A 24,100-nucleotide genomic window follows, 5' to 3' on the forward strand; every position below is an offset into this window, starting at 1 on the left:
CACGATTTGATTGTAGGCGGTAGAACGACGACTCCACCGAGGTAATTACTCTATTAGATAGGTCGGTAGAACCATCTACGACGAGACGCAAGATTGCTCACAACCCTTGTCAAGGCAAGTAAAAAGGCTCGAATCTCTCTTAACAAGAAGAATCGAAATTAATCAAACTTTATTGATCCAACTTGTGTCCAAAACCCTGACAAAGCAAGCCCTTTTATAGGCTAGAGGTTACTAAAACCCTAAGGAAACCCTAAACGAGCAGTCGGCCATCTTGGTGTCAAGATAGGCCGTTCCATTCTTCTACTACGCAGTTAATCTAACCCTAAGCAACATTAAGGCCTAAAGACCCTACTCGGCCCAATCACTTGAAGGCCCGCTTGACACTTCATGGGATTGGATCGTGGTGTAGATGATTTGCTTGTCTCCTTCTTGGCCTTTAATATCCCTATGGACTTCATGTTGGTCTTGGACCATTCGAACAAGGCCTTGGTGGGATTCTTTGAAGAGCTTGGCTCGTGCACGTGTGACTGGGCCCAGTGGAGCTCGGACGGGGTCATGGCGTGGGCCCTTATCCATGCACGGATCACTGATACGGTCCTCGATCAACTCTTTTCGAGACACGTAGCAGGTTTGCGGTAGGATCCAACGCTTGGATTGCAGAACCAAGAATCAAACGGACGACATTATTTGATTATAGACGGAAGAACGATGACTCCACAGAGGTGATTACTCTAATGGATAGGTCGTAGATCAATCTTGGAAGAAACGCGAGATGATTTGGATTGCGGAACCTAGAATCAAACGGACGACACGATTTAATTATAGGCGGCAGAACGACTACTCCACATAGGTGATTACTCTAATGGATACACCTCGAACAGCTCGTTTCGAGACATGTAGCACGTTTGCCCAAGAATCTAGCGAGATGGTCCAAAGCTTGGATTGCGGAACCTAGAATCAAACGGACGACACGATTTGATTGTCGGCGGTAGAACGACGACTCCACAGAGGTAATTACTCAATTAAATAGGTCGGTAGAACCATATACGACGAGACGCAAGATTGCTCACAACCCTTGCCAAGGCAAGTAAAAAGGCTCGAATCTCTCTTAACAAGAAGAATCGAAATTAATCAAACTTTATTGATCCAACTTGTGTCCAAAACCCTGACAAAGCAAGCCCTTTTATAGGCTAGAGGTTACTAAAACCCTAAGCAAACCCTAAAAGAGCAGTCGGCCATCTTGGTGTCAAGATGGGCCGTTCCATTCTTCTACTACGTAGTTAATCTAACCCTAAGCAACATTAAGGCCTAAAGACCCTACTCGGCCCAATCACTTGGAGGCCCGCTTTACACTCCATGGGATTGGATCGTGGTGTAGATGATTTGCTTGTCTCCTTTTTGGCCTTCAATATCCCTATGGACTCCATGTTGGTCTTGGACCATTCGAACAAGGTCTTGGAGGGATTCTTTGAAGAGCTTGGCTCGTGCACGTGTGACTGGGCCCAGTGGAGCTCGGACGGGGTCATGGCGTGGGCCCTTATCCATGCACAAATCACTGATACGGTCCTCGATCAACTCTTTTCCAGACACGTAGCATGTTTGCGGTAGGATCCGACGCTTTGATTGCGAAACGTAGAATCAAACGGACAACACGATTTGATTATAGACGGTAGAACGACGACTTCACAGAGGTGATTACTCAAACGGATAGGTCGAAGAACAATTTTGGAAGAGACGCGAGATGATTTGGATTGCGGAACCTAGAATCAAACGGACGACACGATTTAATTATAGGCGGGAGAACGACTACTCCACATAGGTGATTACTCTAATGGATACACCTCGAACAACTCGTTTCGAGACACGTAGCACGTTTGCCCAAGAATCTAGCGAGATGGTCCAAAGCTTGGATTGCGGAACCTAGAATCAAAGGGACGACACGATTTGACTGTAGGCGGTAGAACGACGACTCCACCGAGGTAATTACTCTATTAGATAGGTCAGTAGAACCGTCTACGACGAGACGCAGGATTGCTCACAACCCTTTGCAAGGCAAGTAAAAAGGCTCGAATCTCTCTTAACAAGAAGAATCGAAATTAATCAAATTTTATTGATCCAACTTGTGTCCAAAACCATTACAAAGCAAGCGCTTTTGTAGGTTAGTGGTTACTAAAACCCTAAAGAAACCCTAAAAGAGCAATCGGCCATCTTGGTGTCCAGATGGGCCGTTCCATTCTTCTACTACGCTGTTAATCTAACCCTAAGCAACATTAAGGCCAAAGGACCCAACTCGGCCCAATCACTTGGTGGCCCGCTTGGCCCTCCATGGGATTGGATTGTGGTGTAGATGATTTGCTTGCCTCCTTCTTGGCCTTCAATATCCCTATGGACTCCATGTTGGACTTGGACCATTCGAACAAGGCTTTGGTGGGATTCATTGAAGGGCTTGGCTCGTGCACGTGTGACTGGGCCCCCTGGAACTCGGACCGGGTCATGGCGGGGCCCTGATCTATGCACAAATCACTGATACGGTCCTCGATCAACTCTTTTCGAGACACGTGGTATATTTGCGCAAGGATCTAGCGAGGTGGTCCAACGCTTGGAATGCGGAACCTAGAATCAAACGGACAACATGATTTAACTATAGACGGTAGAACGACGACTCCACAGAGGTGATTACTGTAATGGATAGGTCGAAGAACAATCTTGGAAGAGACGCGAGATGATTTGGATTGCGGAACCTAGAATCAAAGGGACGACACGATTTAATTATAGGCGGTAGAACGACTACTCCACATAGGTGATTACTCTAATGAATACACCTCGAACAACTCGTTTCGAGAAACGTAGCACGTTTGCCCAAGAATCTAGCAAGATGATCCAAAGCTTGGATTGCGGAACCTAGAATCAAACGGACGACACGATTTGATTGTAGGCGGTAGAACGACGACTCCACCGAGGTAATTACTCTATTAGATAGGTCGGTAGAACCATCTACGACGAGACGCAAGATTGCTCACAACCCTTGCCAAGGCAAGTAAAAAGGCTCGAATCTCTCTTAACAAGAAGAATCGAAATTAATCAAACTTTATTGATCCAACTTGTGTCCAAAACCCTGACTAAGCAAGCCCTTTTATAGGCTAGAGGTTACTAAAACCCTAAGGAAACCCTAAACGAGCAGTCGGCCATCTTGGTGTCAAGATAGGCCGTTCCATTCTTCTACTACGCAGTTAATCTAACCCTAAGCAACATTAAGGCCTAAAGACCCTACTCGACCCAATCACTTGAAGGCCCGCTTGACACTTCATGGGATTGGATCGTGGTGTAGATGATTTGCTTGTCTCCTTCTTGGCCTTTAATATCCCTATGGACTTCATGTTGGTCTTGGACCATTCGAACAAGGCCTTGGTGGGATTCTTTGAAGAGCTTGGCTCGTGCACGTGTGACTGGGCCCAGTGGAGCTCGGACGGGGTCATGGCGTGGGCCCTTATCCATGCACGGATCACTGATACGGTCCTCGATCAACTCTTTTCGAGACACGTAGCAGGTTTGCGGTAGGATCCAACGCTTGGATTGCAGAACCAAGAATCAAACGGACGACATTATTTGATTATAGACGGAAGAACGATGACTCCACAGAGGTGATTACTCTAATGGATAGGTCGTAGATCAATCTTGGAAGAAACGCGAGATGATTTGGATTGCGGAACCTAGAATCAAACGGACGACACGATTTAATTATAGGCGGCAGAACGACTACTCCACATAGGTGATTACTCTAATGGATACACCTCGAACAGCTCGTTTCGAGACATGTAGCACGTTTGCCCAAGAATCTAGCGAGATGGTCCAAAGCTTGGATTGCGGAACCTAGAATCAAACGGACGACACGATTTGATTGTCGGCGGTAGAACGACGACTCCACAGAGGTAATTACTCAATTAAATAGGTCGGTAGAACCATATACGACGAGACGCAAGATTGCTCACAACCCTTGCCAAGGCAAGTAAAAAGGCTCGAATCTCTCTTAACAAGAAGAATCGAAATTAATCAAACTTTATTGATCCAACTTGTGTCCAAAACCCTGACAAAGCAAGCCCTTTTATAGGCTAGAGGTTACTAAAACCCTAAGCAAACCCTAAAAGAGCAGTCGGCCATCTTGGTGTCAAGATGGGCCGTTCCATTCTTCTACTACGTAGTTAATCTAACCCTAAGCAACATTAAGGCCTAAAGACCCTACTCGGCCCAATCACTTGGAGGCCCGCTTTACACTCCATGGGATTGGATCGTGGTGTAGATGATTTGCTTGTCTCCTTTTTGGCCTTCAATATCCCTATGGACTCCATGTTGGTCTTGGACCATTCGAACAAGGTCTTGGAGGGATTCTTTGAAGAGCTTGGCTCGTGCACGTGTGACTGGGCCCAGTGGAGCTCGGACGGGGTCATGGCGTGGGCCCTTATCCATGCACAAATCACTGATACGGTCCTCGATCAACTCTTTTCCAGACACGTAGCATGTTTGCGGTAGGATCCGACGCTTTGATTGCGAAACGTAGAATCAAACGGACAACACGATTTGATTATAGACGGTAGAACGACGACTTCACAGAGGTGATTACTCAAACGGATAGGTCGAAGAACAATTTTGGAAGAGACGCGAGATGATTTGGATTGCGGAACCTAGAATCAAACGGACGACACGATTTAATTATAGGCGGGAGAACGACTACTCCACATAGGTGATTACTCTAATGGATACACCTCGAACAACTCGTTTCGAGACACGTAGCACGTTTGCCCAAGAATCTAGCGAGATGGTCCAAAGCTTGGATTGCGGAACCTAGAATCAAAGGGACGACACGATTTGACTGTAGGCGGTAGAACGACGACTCCACCGAGGTAATTACTCTATTAGATAGGTCAGTAGAACCGTCTACGACGAGACGCAGGATTGCTCACAACCCTTTGCAAGGCAAGTAAAAAGGCTCGAATCTCTCTTAACAAGAAGAATCGAAATTAATCAAATTTTATTGATCCAACTTGTGTCCAAAACCATTACAAAGCAAGCGCTTTTGTAGGTTAGTGGTTACTAAAACCCTAAAGAAACCCTAAAAGAGCAATCGGCCATCTTGGTGTCCAGATGGGCCGTTCCATTCTTCTACTACGCTGTTAATCTAACCCTAAGCAACATTAAGGCCAAAGGACCCTACTCGGCCCAATCACTTGGAGGCCCGCTTGGCCCTCCATGGGATTGGATTGTGGTGTAGATGATTTGCTTGCCTCCTTCTTGGCCTTCAATATCCCTATGGACTCCATGTTGGACTTGGACCATTCGAACAAGGCTTTGGTGGGATTCTTTGAAGGGCTTGGCTCGTGCACGTGTGACTGGGCCCCCTGGAACTCGGACCGGGTCATGGCGGGGCCCTGATCCATGCACAAATCACTGATACGGTCCTCGATCAACTCTTTTCGAGACACGTGGTATATTTGCGCAAGGATCTAGCGAGGTGGTCCAACGCTTGGAATGCGGAACCTAGAATCAAACGGACAACATGATTTAACTATAGACGGTAGAACGACGACTCCACAGAGGTGATTACTGTAATGGATAGGTCGAAGAACAATCTTGGAAGAGACGCGAGATGATTTGGATTGCGGAACCTAGAATCAAAGGGACGACACGATTTAATTATAGGCGGTAGAACGACTACTCCACATAGGTGATTACTCTAATGGATACACCTCGAACAACTCGTTTCGAGAAACGTAGCACGTTTGCCCAAGAATCTAGCGAGATGATCCAAAGCTTGGATTGCGGAACCTAGAATCAAACGGACGACACGATTTGATTGTAGGCGGTAGAACGACGACTCCACCGAGGTAATTACTCTATTAGATAGGTCGGTAGAACCATCTACGACGAGACGCAAGATTGCTCACAACCCTTGTCAAGGCAAGTAAAAAGGCTCGAATCTCTCTTAACAAGAAGAATCGAAATTAATCAAACTTTATTGATCCAACTTGTGTCCAAAACCCTGACAAAGAAAGCCCTTTTATAGGCTAGAGGTTACTAAAACCCTAAGGAAACCCTAAACGAGCAGTCGGCCATCTTGGTGTCAAGATAGGCCGTTCCATTCTTCTACTACGCAGTTAATCTAACCCTAAGCAACATTAAGGCCTAAAGACCCTACTCGGCCCAATCACTTGAAGGCCCGCTTGACACTTCATGGGATTGGATCGTGGTGTAGATGATTTGCTTGTCTCCTTCTTGGCCTTTAATATCCCTATGGACTTCATGTTGGTCTTGGACCATTCGAACAAGGCCTTGGTGGGATTCTTTGAAGAGCTTGGCTCGTGCACGTGTGACTGGGCCCAGTGGAGCTCGGACGGGGTCATGGCGTGGGCCCTTATCCATGCACGGATCACTGATACGGTCCTCGATCAACTCTTTTCGAGACACGTAGCAGGTTTGCGGTAGGATCCAACGCTTGGATTGCAGAACCTAGAATCAAACGGACGACATTATTTGATTATAGACGGTAGAACGATGACTCCACAGAGGTGATTACTCTAATGGATAGGTCGTAGATCAATCTTGGAAGAAACGCGAGATGATTTGGATTGCGGAACCTAGAATCAAACGGACGACACGATTTAATTATAGGCGGCAGAACGACTACTCCACATAGGTGATTACTCTAATGGATACACCTCGAACAGCTCGTTTCGAGACATGTAGCACGTTTGCCCAAGAATCTAGCGAGATGGTCCAAAGCTTGGATTGCGGAACCTAGAATCAAACGGACGACACGATTTGATTGTCGGCGGTAGAACGACGACTCCACAGAGGTAATTACTCAATTAAATAGGTCGGTAGAACCATATACGACGAGACGCAAGATTGCTCACAACCCTTGCCAAGGCAAGTAAAAAGGCTCGAATCTCTCTTAACAAGAAGAATCGAAATTAATCAAACTTTATTGATCCAACTTGTGTCCAAAACCCTGACAAAGCAAGCCCTTTTATAGGCTAGAGGTTACTAAAACCCTAAGCAAACCCTAAAAGAGCAGTCGGCCATCTTGGTGTCAAGATGGGCCGTTCCATTCTTCTACTACGTAGTTAATCTAACCCTAAGCAACATTAAGGCCTAAAGACCCTACTCGGCCCAATCACTTGGAGGCCCGCTTTACACTCCATGGGATTGGATCGTGGTGTAGATGATTTGCTTGTCTCCTTCTTGGCCTTCAATATCCCTATGGACTCCATGTTGGTCTTGGACCATTCGAACAAGGTCTTGGAGGGATTCTTTGAAGAGCTTGGCTCGTGCACGTGTGACTGGGCCCAGTGGAGCTCGGACGGGGTCATGGCGTGGGCCCTTATCCATGCACAAATCACTGATACGGTCCTCGATCAACTCTTTTCCAGACACGTAGCATGTTTGCGGTAGGATCCGACGCTTTGATTGCGAAACGTAGAATCAAACGGACAACACGATTTGATTATAGACGGTAGAACGACGACTTCACAGAGGTGATTACTCAAACGGATAGGTCGAAGAACAATTTTGGAAGAGACGCGAGATGATTTGGATTGCGGAACCTAGAATCAAACGGACGACACGATTTAATTATAGGCGGGAGAACGACTACTCCACATAGGTGATTACTCTAATGGATACACCTCGAACAACTCGTTTCGAGACACGTAGCACGTTTTCCCAAGAATCTAGCGAGATGGTCCAAAGCTTGGATTGCGGAACCTAGAATCAAAGGGACGACACGATTTGACTGTAGGCGGTAGAACGACGACTCCACCGAGGTAATTACTCTATTAGATAGGTCAGTAGAACCGTCTACGACGAGACGCAGGATTGCTCACAACCCTTTGCAAGGCAAGTAAAAAGGCTCGAATCTCTCTTAACAAGAAGAATCGAAATTAATCAAATTTTATTGATCCAACTTGTGTCCAAAACCATTACAAAGCAAGCGCTTTTGTAGGTTAGTGGTTACTAAAACCCTAAAGAAACCCTAAAAGTGCAATCGGCCATCTTGGTGTCCAGATGGGCCGTTCCATTCTTCTACTACGCTGTTAATCTAACCCTAAGCAACATTAAGGCCAAAGGACCCTACTCGGCCCAATCACTTGGAGGCCCGCTTGGCCCTCCATGGGATTGGATTGTGGTGTAGTTGATTTGCTTGCCTCCTTCTTGGCCTTCAATATCCCTATGGACTCCATGTTGGACTTGGACCATTCGAACAAGGCTTTGGTGGGATTCTTTGAAGGGCTTGGCTCGTGCACGTGTGACTGGGCCCCCTGGAACTCGGACCGGGTCATGGCGGGGCCCTGATCCATGCACAAATCACTGATACGGTCCTCGATCAACTCTTTTCGAGACACGTGGTATATTTGCGCAAGGATCTAGCGAGGTGGTCCAACGCTTGGAATGCGGAACCTAGAATCAAACGGACAACATGATTTAACTATAGACGGTAGAATGACGACTCCACAGAGGTGATTACTGTAATGGATAGGTCGAAGAACAATTTTGGAAGAGACGCGAGATGATTTGGATTGCGGAACCTAGAATCAAACGGACGACACGTTTTAATTAAAGGCGGGAGAACGACTACTCCACATAGGTGATTACTCTAATGGATACACCTCGAACAACTCGTTTCGAGACACGTAGCACGTTTTCCCAAGAATCTAGCGAGATGGTCCAAAGCTTGGATTGCGGAACCTAGAATCAAAGGGACGACACGATTTGACTGTAGGCGGTAGAACGACGACTCCACCGAGGTAATTACTCTATTAGATAGGTCAGTAGAACCGTCTACGACGAGACGCAGGATTGGTCACAACCCTTTGCAAGGCAAGTAAAAAGGCTCGAATCTCTCTTAACAAGAAGAATCGAAATTAATCAAATTTTATTGATCCAACTTGTGTCCAAAACCATTACAAAGCAAGCGCTTTTGTAGGTTAGTGGTTACTAAAACCCTAAAGAAACCCTAAAAGTGCAATCGGCCATCTTGGTGTCCAGATGGGCCGTTCCATTCTTCTACTACGCTGTTAATCTAACCCTAAGCAACATTAAGGCCAAAGGACCCTACTCGGCCCAATCACTTGGAGGCCCGCTTGGCCCTCCATGGGATTGGATTGTGGTGTAGTTGATTTGCTTGCCTCCTTCTTGGCCTTCAATATCCCTATGGACTCCATGTTGGACTTGGACCATTCGAACAAGGCTTTGGTGGGATTCTTTGAAGGGCTTGGCTCGTGCACGTGTGACTGGGCCCCCTGGAACTCGGACCGGGTCATGGCGGGGCCCTGATCCATGCACAAATCACTGATACGGTCCTCGATCAACTCTTTTCGAGACACGTGGTATATTTGCGCAAGGATCTAGCGAGGTGGTCCAACGCTTGGAATGCGGAACCTAGAATCAAACGGACAACATGATTTAACTATAGACGGTAGAACGATGACTCCACAGAGGTGATTACTGTAATGGATAGGTCGAAGAACAATCTTGGAAGAGACGCGAGATGATTTGGATTGCGGAACCTAGAATCAAAGGGACGACACGATTTAATTATAGGCGGTAGAACGACTACTCCACATAGGTGATTACTCTAATGGATACACCTCGAACAACTCGTTTCGAGAAACGTAGCACGTTTGCCCAAGAATCTAGCGAGATGATCCAAAGCTTGGATTGCGGAACCTAGAATCAAACGGACGACACGATTTGATTGTAGGCGGTAGAACGACGACTCCACCGAGGTAATTACTCTATTAGATAGGTCGGTAGAACCATCTACGACGAGACGCAAGATTGCTCACAACCCTTGTCAAGGCAAGTAAAAAGGCTCGAATCTCTCTTAACAAGAAGAATCGAAATTAATCAAACTTTATTGATCCAACTTGTGTCCAAAACCCTGACAAAGCAAGCCCTTTTATAGGCTAGAGGTTACTAAAACCCTAAGGAAACCCTAAACGAGCAGTCGGCCATCTTGGTGTCAAGATAGGCCGTTCCATTCTTCTACTACGCAGTTAATCTAACCCTAAGCAACATTAAGGCCTAAAGACCCTACTCGGCCCAATCACTTGAAGGCCCGCTTGACACTTCATGGGATTGGATCGTGGTGTAGATGATTTGCTTGTCTCCTTCTTGGCCTTTAATATCCCTATGGACTTCATGTTGGTCTTGGACCATTCGAACAAGGCCTTGGTGGGATTCTTGGAAGAGCTTGGCTCGTGCACGTGTGACTGGGCCCAGTGGAGCTCGGACGGGGTCATGGCGTGGGCCCTTATCCATGCACGGATCACTGATACGGTCCTCGATCAACTCTTTTCGAGACACGTAGCAGGTTTGCGGTAGGATCCAACGCTTGGATTGCAGAACCTAGAATCAAACGGACAACACGATTTGATTATAGACGGTAGAACGATGACTCCACAGAGGTGATTACTCTAATGGATAGGTCGTAGATCAATCTTGGAAGAAACGCGAGATGATTTGGATTGCGGAACCTAGAATCAAACGGACGACACGATTTAATTATAGGCGGCAGAACGACTACTCCACATAGGTGATTACTCTAATGGATACACCTCGAACAGCTCGTTTCGAGACATGTAGCACGTTTGCCCAAGAATCTAGCGAGATGGTCCAAAGCTTGGATTGCGGAACCTAGAATCAGACAGACGACACGATTTGATTGTCGGCGGTAGAACGACGACTCCACAGAGGTAATTACTCAATTAAATAGGTCGGTAGAACCGTATACGACGAGACGCAAGATTGCTCACAACCCTTGCCAAGGCAAGTAAAATGGCTCGAATCTCTCTTAACAAGAAGAATCGAAATTAATCAAACTTTATTGATCCAACTTGTGTCCAAAACCCTGACAAAGCAAGCCCTTTTATAGGCTAGAGGTTACTAAAACCCTAAGCAAACCCTAAAAGAGCAGTCGGCCATCTTGGTGTCAAGATGGGCCGTTCCATTCTTCTACTACGTAGTTAATCTAACCCTAAGCAACATTAAGGCCTAAATACCCTACTCGGCCCAATCACTTGGAGGCCCGCTTTACACTCCATGGGATTGGATCGTGGTGTAGATGATTTGCTTGTCTCCTTCTTGGCCTTCAATATCCCTATGGACTCCATGTTGGTCTTGGACCATTCGAACAAGGTCTTGGAGGGATTCTTTGAAGAGCTTGGCTCGTGCACGTGTGACTGGGCCCAGTGGAGCTCGGACGGGGTCATGGCGTGGGCCCTTATCCATGCACAAATCACTGATACGGTCCTCGATCAACTCTTTTCCAGACACGTAGCATGTTTGCGGTAGGATCCAACGCTTGGATTGCGGAACCTAGAATCAAACGGACAACACGATTTCATTATAGACGGTAGAACGACGACTTCACAGAGGTGATTACTCAAACGGATAGGTCGAAGAACAATTTTGGAAGAGACGCGAGATGATTTGGATTGCGGAACCTAGAATCAAACGGACGACACGATTTAATTATAGGCGGGAGAACGACTACTCCACATAGGTGATTACTCTAATGGATACACCTCGAACAACTCGTTTCGAGACACGTAGCACGTTTGCCCAAGAATCTAGCGAGATGGTCCAAAGCTTGGATTGCGGAACCTAGAATCAAAGGGACGACACGATTTGACTGTAGGCGGTAGAACGACGACTCCACCGAGGTAATTACTCTATTAGATAGGTCAGTAGAACCGTCTACGACGAGACGCAGGATTGCTCACAACCCTTTGCAAGGCAAGTAAAAAGGCTCGAATCTCTCTTAACAAGAAGAATCGAAATTAATCAAATTTTATTGATCCAACTTGTGTCCAAAACCATTACAAAGCAAGCGCTTTTGTAGGTTAGTGGTTACTAAAATCCTAAAGAAACCCTAAAAGAGCAATCGGCCATCTTGGTGTCCAGATGGGCCGTTCCATTCTTCTACTACACTGTTAATCTAACCCTAAGCAACATTAAGGCCTAAGGACCCTACTCGGACCAATCACTTGGAGGCCCGTTTGGCCCTCCATGGGATTGGATCGTGGTGTAGATGATTTGCTTGCCTCCTTCTTGGCCTTCAATATCCCTATGGACTCCATGTTGGACTTGGACCATTCGAACAAGGCTTTGGTGGGATTCTTTGAAGGGCTTGGCTCGTGCACGTGTGACTGGGCCCCCTGGAACTCGGACCGGGTCATGGCGAGGGCCCTGATCCATGCACAAATCTCTGATACGGTCCTCGATCAACTCTTTTCGAGACACGTGGTATATTTGCGCAAGGATCTAGCGAGGTGGTCCAACGCTTGGAATGCGGAACCTAGAATCAAACGGACAACACGATTTAACTATAGACGGTAGAACGACGACTCCACAGACGTGATTACTGTAATGGATAGGTCGTAGAACAATCTTGGAAGAGACGCGAGATGATTTGCATTGCGGAACCTAGAATCAAAGGGACGACACGATTTAATTATAGGCGGTAGAACGACTACTCCACATAGGTGATTACTCTAATGGATACACCTCGAACAACTCGTTTCGAGAAACGTAGCACATTTGCCCAAGAATCTAGTGAGATGGTCCAAAGCTTGGATTGCGGAACCTAGAATCAAATGGACGACACGATTTGATTGTAGGCGGTAGAACGACGACTCCACCGAGGTAATTACTCTATTAGATAGGTCGGTAGAACCATCTACGACGAGACGCAAGATTGCTCACAACCCTTGCCAAGGCAAGTAAGAAGGCTCGAATCTCTCTTAACAAGAAGAATCGAAATTAATCAAACTTTATTGATCCAACTTGTGTCCAAAACCCTGACAAAGCAAGCCCTTTTATAGGCTAGAGGTTACTAAAACCCTAAGGAAACTCTAAACGAGCAGTCGGCCATCTTGGTGTCAAGATGCGCCGTTCCATTCTTCTACTACGCAGTTAATCTAACCCTAAGCAAAATTAAGGCCTAAAGACCCTACTCGGCGCAATCACTTGAAGGCCCGCTTGACACTTCATGGGATTGGACCGTGGTGTAGATGATTTGCTTGTCTCCTTCTTGGCCTTCAATATCCCTATGGACTTCATGTTGGTCTTGGACCATTCGAACAAGGCCTTGGAGGGATTCTTTGAAGAGCTTGGCTCGTGCACGTGTGACTGGGCCCAGTGGAGCTCGGACGGGGTCATGGGGTGGGCCCTTATCCATGCACATATCACTGATACGGTCCTCGATCAACTCTTTTCGAGACACGTAGCAGGTTTGCGGTAGGATCCAACGCTTGGATTGCGGAACCTAGAATCAAACGGACAACACGATTTGATTATAGACGGTAGAACGATGACTCCACAGAGGAGATTACTCTAATGGATAGGTCGTAGATCAATCTTGGAAGAGACGCGAGATGATTTGGATTACGGAACCTAGAATCAAACGGACGACACGATTTAATTATAGGCGGCAGAACGACTACTCCACATAGGTGATTACTCTAATGGATACACCTCGAACAGCTCGTTTCGAGACACGTAGCACGTTTGCCCAATAATCTAGCGAGACGGTCCAAAGCTTGGATTGCGGAACCTATAATCAAATGGACGACATGATTTGATTGTAGGCGGCACAACGACGACTCTATACAGGTAATTACTCTATTAGATAGGTCTGTAGAACCATCTACGACGAGACGCAAGATTGCTCACAACCCTTTGCAAGGCAAGTTAAAAGACTCGAATCTCTCTTAACAAGAAGAATCGAAATTAATCAAATTTTATTGATCCATCTTGTGTCCAAAACCATTACAAAGCAAGCGCATTTGTAGGTTAGTGGTTGCTGCAACATTAAGGCCTAAAGACCCTACTCGGCCCAATCACTTGGAGGCCCGCTTGACACTCCATGGGATTGGATCGTGGTGCCGATGATTTGCTTGCCGCCTTCTTGGCCTTCAATATCCCTATGGACTCCATGCTGGCCTTGGACCAATCGAACAAGGCTTTGGTGGGATTCTTTGAAGGGCTTGGCTCGTGCACGTGTGACTGGGCCCCCTGGAACTCGGACCGGGACATGGCATGGGTCCTAATCCTTGCACAAATCACTGATACGGTCCTCGATCAACTCTTTTCGAGTCACGTGGTATATTTGCGCAAGGATCTAGCGAGGTGGTCCAACGCTTGGAATGCGGAACCAAGAATCAAACGGACAACATGATTTGATTATAGATGGTAGAACGACAACTCCACAAAGGTGATTACTGTAATGGATAGGTCGTAGAACAATCTTGGAAGATACTCGAGATGATTTGGATTGCGGAACCTAGAATCAAAGGGACGATACGATTTAATTATAGGCGGTAGAACGACTACTCCACATAGGTGATTACTCTAATGGATACACCTCGAACAACTCGTTTCGAGACACGTAGCACGTTTGCCCAAGAATCTAGCGAGATGGTCCAAAGCTTGGATTGCGGAACCTAGAATCAAACGGACGACACGATTTGATTGTAGGCGGTAGAACGACGACTCCACCGAGGTAATTACTCTATTAGATAGGTCGGTAGAACCATCTACGACGAGACGCAAGATTGCTCACAACCCTTGCCAAGGCAAGTAAAAAGGCTCGAATCTCTCTTAACAAGAAGAATCGAAATTAATTAAACTTTATTGATCCAACTTGTGTCCAAAACCCTGACAAAGCAAGCTCTTTTATAGGATAGAGGTTACTAAAACCCTAAGGAAGCCCTAAAAGAGCAGTCGGCCATCTTGGTGTCAAGATGGGCCGTTCCATTCTTCTACTACGCAGTTAATCTAACCCTAAGCAACATTAAGGCCTAAAGACCCTACTCGGCCCAATCACTTGGAGGCCCGCTTGACACTCCATGGGATTGGATCGTGGTGTAGATGATTTGCTTGTCTCCTTCTTGGCCTTCAATATCCCTATGGACTCCATGTTGGTCTTGGACCATTCGAACAAGGCCTTGGAGGGATTCTTTGAAGAGCTTGGCTCGTGCACGTGTGACTGGGCCCGGTGGAGCACGGACGGGGTCATGGCGTGGGCCCTTATCCATGCACAAATCACTGATACGGTCCTCGATCAACTCTTTTCGAGACACGTAGCATTTTTGCGGTAGGATCCAACGCTTTGATTGCGGAACCTAGAATCAAACGGACAACACGATTTCATTATAGACGGTAGAACGACGAATTCACAGAGGTGATTACTCAAACGGATAGGTCGAAGAACAATTTTGGAAGAGACGCGAGATGATTTGGATTGCGGAATCTAGAATCAAACGGACGACACGATTTAATTATAGGCGGGAGAACGACTACTCCAAATAGGTGATTACTCTAATGGATACACCTCGAACAACTCATTTCGAGACACGTAGCACGTTTGCCCAAGAATCTAGCGAGATGGTCCAAAGCTTGGATTGCGGAACCTAGAATCAAAGGGACGACACGATTTGACTGTAGGCGGTAGAACGACTACTCCACATAGGTGATTACTCTAATGGATACACCTCGAACAGCTCGTTTCGAGACACGTAGCACGTTTGCCCAATAATCTAGCGAGACGGTCCAAAGCTTGGATTGCGGAACCTATAATCAAATGGACGACATGATTTGATTGTAGGCGGCGGAACGACGACTCTATACAGGTAATTACTCTATTAGATAGGTCTGTAGAACCATCTACGACGAGACGCAAGATTGCTCACAACCCTTTGCAAGGCAAGTTAAAAGACTCGAATCTCTCTTAACAAGAAGAATCGAAATTAATCAAATTTTATTGATCCATCTTGTGTCCAAAACCATTACAAAGCAAGCGCATTTGTAGGTTAGTGGTTGCTAAAACCCTAAAGAAAACCTAAAAGAGCAATCGGCCATCTTGGTGTCAAGATGGACCGTTCCATTCTTCTACTACGCAGTTAATATAACCCTAAGCAACATTAAGGCCTAAAGACCCTACTCGGCCCAATCACTTGGAGGCCCGCTTGACACTCCATGGGATTGGATCGTGGTGCCGATGATTTGCTTGCCGCCTTCTTGGCCTTCAATATCCCTATGGACTCCATGCTGGCCTTGGACCAATCGAACAAGGCTTTGGTGGGATTCTTTGAAGGGCTTGGCTCGTGCACGTGTGACTGGGCCCCCTGGAACTCGGACCGGGACATGGCATGGGTCCTAATCCTTGCACAAATCACTGATACGGTCCTCGATCAACTCTTTTCGAGTCACGTGGTATATTTGCGCAAGGATCTAGCGAGGTGGTCCAACGCTTGGAATGCGGAACCAAGAATCAAACGGACAACATGATTTGATTATAGATGGTAGAACGACAACTCCACAAAGGTGATTACTGTAATGGATAGGTCGTAGAACAATCTTGGAAGATACTCGAGATGATTTGGATTGCGGAACCTAAAATCAAAGGGACGATACGATTTAATTATAGGCGGTAGAACGACTACTCCACATAGGTGATTACTCTAATGGATACACCTCGAACAACTCGTTTCGAGACACGTAGCACGTTTGCCCAAGAATCTAGCGAGATGGTCCAAAGCTTGGATTGCGGAACCTAGAATCAAACGGACGACACGATTTGATTGTAGGCGGTAGAACGACGACTCCACCGAGGTAATTACTCTATTAGATAGGTCGGTAGAACCATCTACGACGAGACGCAAGATTGCTCACAACCCTTGCCAAGGCAAGTAAAAAGGCTCGAATCTCTCTTAACAAGAAGAATCGAAATTAATTAAACTTTATTGATCCAACTTGTGTCCAAAACTCTGACAAAGCAAGCTCTTTTATAGGATAGAGGTTACTAAAACCCTAAGGAAGCCCTAAAAGAGCAGTCGGCCATCTTGGTGTCAAGATGGGCCGTTCCATTCTTCTACTACGCAGTTAATCTAACCCTAAGCAACATTAAGGCCTAAAGACCCTACTCGGCCCAATCACTTGGAGGCCCGCTTGACACTCCATGGGATTGGATCGTGGTGTAGATGATTTGCTTGTCTCCTTCTTGGCCTTCAATATCCCTATGGACTCCATGTTGGTCTTGGACCATTCGAACAAGGCCTTGGAGGGATTCTTTGAAGAGCTTGGCTCGTGCACGTGTGACTGGGCCCGGTGGAGCACGGACGGGGTCATGGCGTGGGCCCTTATCCATGCACAAATCACTGATACGGTCCTCGATCAACTCTTTTCGAGACACGTAGCATTTTTGCGGTAGGATCCAACGCTTTGATTGCGGAACCTAGAATCAAACGGACAACACGATTTCATTATAGACGGTAGAACGACGAATTCACAGAGGTGATTACTCAAACGGATAGGTCGAAGAACAATTTTGGAAGAGACGCGAGATGATTTGGATTGCGGAATCTAGAATCAAACGGACGACACGATTTAATTATAGGCGGGAGAACGACTACTCCAAATAGGTGATTACTCTAATGGATACACCTCGAACAACTCGTTTCGAGACACGTAGCACGTTTGCCCAAGAATCTAGCGAGATGGTCCAAAGCTTGGATTGCGGAACCTAGAATCAAAGGGACGACACGATTTGACTGTAGGCGGTAGAACGACTACTCCACATAGGTGATTACTCTAATGGATACACCTCGAACAGCTCGTTTCGAGACACGTAGCACGTTTGCCCAATAATCTAGCGAGACGGTCCAAAGCTTGGATTGCGGAACCTATAATCAAATGGACGACATGATTTGATTGTAGGCGGCGGAACGACGACTCTATACAGGTAATTACTCTATTAGATAGGTCTGTAGAACCATCTACGACGAGACGCAAGATTGCTCACAACCCTTTGCAAGGCAAGTTAAAAGACTCGAATCTCTCTTAACAAGAAGAATCGAAATTAATCAAATTTTATTGATCCATCTTGTGTCCAAAACCATTACAAAGCAAGCGCATTTGTAGGTTAGTGGTTGCTAAAACCCTAAAGAAAACCTAAAAGAGCAATCGGCCATCTTGGTGTCAAGATGGACCGTTCCATTCTTCTACTACGCAGTTAATATAACCCTAAGCAACATTAAGGCCTAAAGACCCTACTCGGCCCAATCACTTGGAGGCCCGCTTGACACTCCATGGGATTGGATCGTGGTGCCGATGATTTGCTTGCCGCCTTCTTGGCCTTCAATATCCCTATGGACTCCATGCTGGCCTTGGACCAATCGAACAAGGCTTTGGTGGGATTCTTTGAAGGGCTTGGCTCGTGCACGTGTGACTGGGCCCCCTGGAACTCGGACCGGGACATGGCATGGGTCCTAATCCTTGCACAAATCACTGATACGGTCCTCGATCAACTCTTTTCGAGTCACGTGGTATATTTGCGCAAGGATCTAGCGAGGTGGTCCAACGCTTGGAATGCGGAACCAAGAATCAAACGGACAACATGATTTGATTATAGATGGTAGAACGACAACTCCACAAAGGTGATTACTGTAATGGATAGGTCGTAGAACAATCTTGGAAGATACTCGAGATGATTTGGATTGCGGAACCTAGAATCAAAGGGACGATACGATTTAATTATAGGCGGTAGAACGACTACTCCACATAGGTGATTACTCTAATGGATACACCTCGAACAACTCGTTTCGAGACACGTAGCACGTTTGCCCAAGAATCTAGCGAGATGGTCCAAAGCTTGGATTGCGGAACCTAGAATCAAACGGACGACACGATTTGATTGTAGGCGGTAGAACGACGACTCCACCGAGGTAATTACTCTATTAGATAGGTCGGTAGAACCATCTACGACGAGACGCAAGATTGCTCACAACCCTTGCCAAGGCAAGTAAAAAGGCTCGAATCTCTCTTAACAAGAAGAATCGAAATTAATTAAACTTTATTGATCCAACTTGTGTCCAAAACCCTGACAAAGCAAGCTCTTTTATAGGATAGAGGTTACTAAAACCCTAAGGAAGCCCTAAAAGAGCAGTCGGCCATCTTGGTGTCAAGATGGGCCGTTCCATTCTTCTACTACGCAGTTAATCTAACCCTAAGCAACATTAAGGCCTAAAGACCCTACTCGGCCCAATCACTTGGAGGCCCGCTTGACACTCCATGGGATTGGATCGTGGTGTAGATGATTTGCTTGTCTCCTTCTTGGCCTTCAATATCCCTATGGACTCCATGTTGGTCTTGGACCATTCGAACAAGGCCTTGGAGGGATTCTTTGAAGAGCTTGGCTCGTGCACGTGTGACTGGGCCCGGTGGAGCACGGACGGGGTCATGGCGTGGGCCCTTATCCATGCACAAATCACTGATACGGTCCTCGATCAACTCTTTTCGAGACACGTAGCATTTTTGCGGTAGGATCCAACGCTTTGATTGCGGAACCTAGAATCAAACGGACAACACGATTTCATTATAGACGGTAGAACGACGAATTCACAGAGGTGATTACTCAAACGGATAGGTCGAAGAACAATTTTGGAAGAGACGCGAGATGATTTGGATTGCGGAATCTAGAATCAAACGGACGACACGATTTAATTATAGGCGGGAGAACGACTACTCCAAATAGGTGATTACTCTAATGGCTACACCTCGAACAACTCGTTTCGAGACACGTAGCACGTTTGCCCAAGAATCTAGCGAGATGGTCCAAAGCTTGGATTGCGGAACCTAGAATCAAAGGGACGACACGATTTGACTGTAGGCGGTAGAACGACGACTCCACCGAGGTAATTACTCTATTAGATAGGTCAGTAGAACCGTCTACGACGAGACGCAGGATTGCTCACAACCCTTTGCAAGGCAAGTAAAAAGGCTCGAATCTCTCTTAACAAGAAGAATCGAAATTAATCAAATTTTATTGATCCAACTTGTGTCCAAAACCATTACAAAGCAAGCGCTTTTGTAGGTTAGTGGTTACTAAAATCCTAAAGAAACCCTAAAAGAGCAATCGGCCATCTTGGTGTCCAGATGGGCCGTTCCATTCTTCTACTACGCTGTTAATCTAACCCTAAGCAACATTAAGGCCTAAGGACCCTACTCGGACCAATCACTTGGAGGCCCGCTTGGCCCTCCATGGGATTGGATCGTGGTGTAGATGATTTGCTTGTCTCCTTCTTGGCCTTCAATATCCCTATGGACTCCATGATGGTCTTGGACCATTCGAACAAGGTCTTGGAGGGATTCTTTGAAGAGCTTGGCTCGTGCACGTGTGACTGGGCCCAGTGGAGCTCGGACGGGGTCATGGCGTGGGCCCTTATCCATGCACATATCACTGATACGGTCCTCGATCAACTCTTTTCGAGACACGTAGCAGGTTTGCGGTAGGATCCAACGCTTGGATTGCGGAACCTAGAATCAAACGGACAACATGATTTGATTATAGACGGTAGAACGATGACTCCACAGAGGAGATTACTCTAATGGATAGGTCGTAGAGCAATCTTAGAAGAGACGCGAGATGATTTGGATTGCGGAACCTAGAATCAAACGGACGACACGATTTAATTATAGGCGGCAGAACGACTACTCCACATAGGTGATTACTCTAATGGATACACCTCGAACAGCTCGTTTCGAGACACGTAGCACGTTTGCCCAAGAATCTAGCGAGACGGTCCAAAGCTTGGATTGCGGAACCTATAATCAAACGGATGACATGATTTGATTGTAGGCGGCAGAACGACGACTCTATACAAGTAATTACTCTATTAGATAGGTCTGTAGAACCATCTACGACGAGACGCAAGATTGCTCACAACCCTTTGCAAGGCAAGTTAAAAGGCTCGAATCTCTCTTAACAAGAAGAATCGAAATTAATCAAATTTTATTGATCCATCTTGTGTCCAAAACCATTACAAAGCAAGCGCTTTTGTAGGTTAGTGGTTGCTAAAACCCTAAAGAAAACCTAAAAGAGCAATCGGCCATCTTGGTGTCAAGATGGACCGTTCCATTCTTCTACTACGCAGTTAATATAACCCTAAGCAACATTAAGGCCTAAAGACCGTACTCGGCCCAATCACTTGGAGGCCCGCTTGACACTCCATGGGATTGGATCGTGGTGCCGATGATTTGCTTGCCGCCTTCTTGGCCTTCAATATCCCTATGGACTCCATGCTGGCCTTGGACCATTCGAACAAGGCTTTGGTGGGATTCTTTGAAGGGCTTGGCTCGTGCACGTGTGACTGGGCCCCCTGGAACTCGGACCGGGTCATGGCATGGGCCCTGATCCATGCATGCACAAATCACTGATACGGTCCTCGATCAACTCTTTTCGAGTCACGTGGTTTATTTGCGCAAGGATCTAGCGAGGTGGTCCAACGCTTGGAATGCGGAACCTAGAATCAAACGGACAGCATGATTTGATTATAGACGGTAGAACGACGACTCCACAAAGGTGATTACTGTAATGGATAGGTCGTAGAACAATCTTGGAAGATACGCGAGATGATTTGGATTGCGGAACCTAGAATCAAAGGGACGATACGATTTAATTATAGGCGGTAGAACGACTACTCCACATAGGTGATTACTCTAATGGATACACCTCGAACAACTCGTTTCGAGACACGTAGCACGTTTGCCCAAGAATCTAGCGAGATGGTCCAAAGCTTGGATTGCGGAACTTAGAATCAAACGGACGACACGATTTGATTGTAGGCGGTAGAACGACGACTCCACCGAGGTAATTACTCTATTAGATAGGTCGGTAGAACCATCTACGACGAGACGCAAGATTGCTCACAACCCCTGCCAAGGCAAGTAAAAAGGCTGGAATCTCTCTTAACAAGAAGAATCGAAATTAATTAAACTTTATTGATCCAACTTGTGTCGAAAACCCTGACAAAGCAAGCTCTTTTATAGGATAGAGGTTACTAAAACCCTAAGGAAGCCCTAAAAGAGCAGTCGGCCATCTTGGTGTCAAGATGGGCCGTTCCATTCTTCTACTACGCAGTTAATCTAACCCTAAGCAACATTAAGGCCTAAAGACCCTACTCGGCCCAATCACATGGAGGCCCGCTTGACACTCCATGGGATTGGATCGTGGTGTAGATGATTTGCTTGTCTCCTTCTTGGCCTTCAATATCCCTATGGACTCCATGTTGGTCTTGGACCATTCGAACAAGGCCTTGGAGGGATTCTTTGAAGAGCTTGGCTCGTGCACGTGTGACTGGGCCCGGTGGAGCACGGACGGGGTCATGGCGTGGGCCCTTATCCATGCACAAATCACTGATACGGTGCTCGATCAACTCTTTTCCAGACACGTAGCATTTTTGCGGTAGGATCCAACGCTTTTATTGCGGAACCTAGAATCAAACGGAGAACACGATTCGATTATAGACGGTAGAACGACGACTCCACAGAGGTGATTACTGTAATGGATAGGTCGTAGAACAATCTTGGAAGAGACGTGAGATGATTTGGATTGCGGAACCTAGAATCAAACGGACGACACGATTTAATTAAAGGCGGTAGAATGACTACTCCACATAGGTGATTACTCTAACGGATACACCTCGAACAGCTCGTTTCGAGACACGTAGCACGTTTGTCCAAGAATCTAGCGAGATGGTCCAAAGCTTGGATTGCGGAACCTAGAATCAAACGGACGACATGATTTGATTGTAGGCGGTAGAACGACGCCTCCACCGAGGTAATTACTCTATTAGATAGGTCGGTAGAACCATCTACGACGAGACGTAAGATTGCTCACAACCCTTGCCAAGGCAAGTAAAAAGGCTCGAATCTCTCTTAACAAGAAGAATCGAAATTAATCAAATTTTATTGATCCAACTTGTGTCCAAAACCATTACAAAGCAAGCGCTTTTGTAGGTTTGTGGTTACTAAAACCCTAAAGAAACCCTAAAAGAGCAATCGGCCATCTTGGTGTCCAGATGGGCCGTTCCATTCTTCTCCAACGCTGTTAATCTAACCCTAAGCAACATTAAGGCCTAAGGACCCTACTCGGCCCAATCACTTGGAGGCCCGCTTGGCCCTCCATGGGATTGGATTGTGGCGTAGATGATTTGCTTGCCTCCTTCTTGGCCTTCAATATCCCTATGGACTCCATGTTGGACTTGGACCATTCGAACAAGGCTTTGGTGGGATTCTTTGAAGGGCTTGGCTCGTGCACGTGTGACTGGGCCCCCTGGAACTCGGACCGGGTCATGGCGAGGGCCCTGATCCATGCACAAATCACTGATACGGTCCTCGAACAACTCTTTTCGAGACACGTGGTATATTTCCGCAAGGATCTAGCGAGGTGGTCCAACGCTTGGAATGCGGAACCTAGAATCAAACGGACAACACGATTTAACAATAGACGGTAGAACGACGACTCCACAGAGGTGATTACTGTAATGGATAGGTCGTAGAACAATCTTGGAAGAGACGCGAGATGATTTGGATTGCGGAACCTAGAATCAATGGGACGACACGATTTAATTATAGGCGGTAGAACGACTACTCCACATAGGTGATTACTCTAATGGATACACCTCGAACAACCCGTTTCGAGAAACGTAGCACATTTGCCCAAGAATCTAGTGAGGTGGTCCAAAGCTTGGATTGCGGAACCTAGAATCAAATGGACGACACGATTTGATTGTAGGCGGTAGAACGACGACTCCACCGAGGTAATTACTCTATTAGATAGGTCGGTAGAACCATCTACGACGAGATGCAAGATTGCTCACAACCCTTGCCAAGGCAAGTAAAAAGGCTCGAATCTCTCTTAACAAGAAGAATCGAAATTAATCAAACTTTATTGATCCAACTTGTGTCCAAAACCCTGACAAAGCAAGCCCTTTTATAGGCTAGAGGTTACTAAAACCCTAAGGAAACCCTAAACGAGCAGTCGGCCATCTTGGTGTCAAGATGCGCCGTTCCATTCTTCAACTACGCAGTTAATCTAACCCTAAGCAAAATTAAGGCCTAAAGACCCTACTCGGCGCAATCACTTGAAGGCCCGCTTGACACTTCATGGGATTGGACCGTGGTGTAGATGATTTGCTTGTCTCCTTCTTGGCCTTCAATATCCCTATGGACTTCATGTTGGTCTTGGACCATTCGAACAAGGCCT

This window comes from Coffea arabica, chromosome 3c (assembly GCF_036785885.1).
Source record: "Coffea arabica cultivar ET-39 chromosome 3c, Coffea Arabica ET-39 HiFi, whole genome shotgun sequence".
Taxonomy (NCBI): Eukaryota; Viridiplantae; Streptophyta; class Magnoliopsida; order Gentianales; family Rubiaceae; genus Coffea; species Coffea arabica.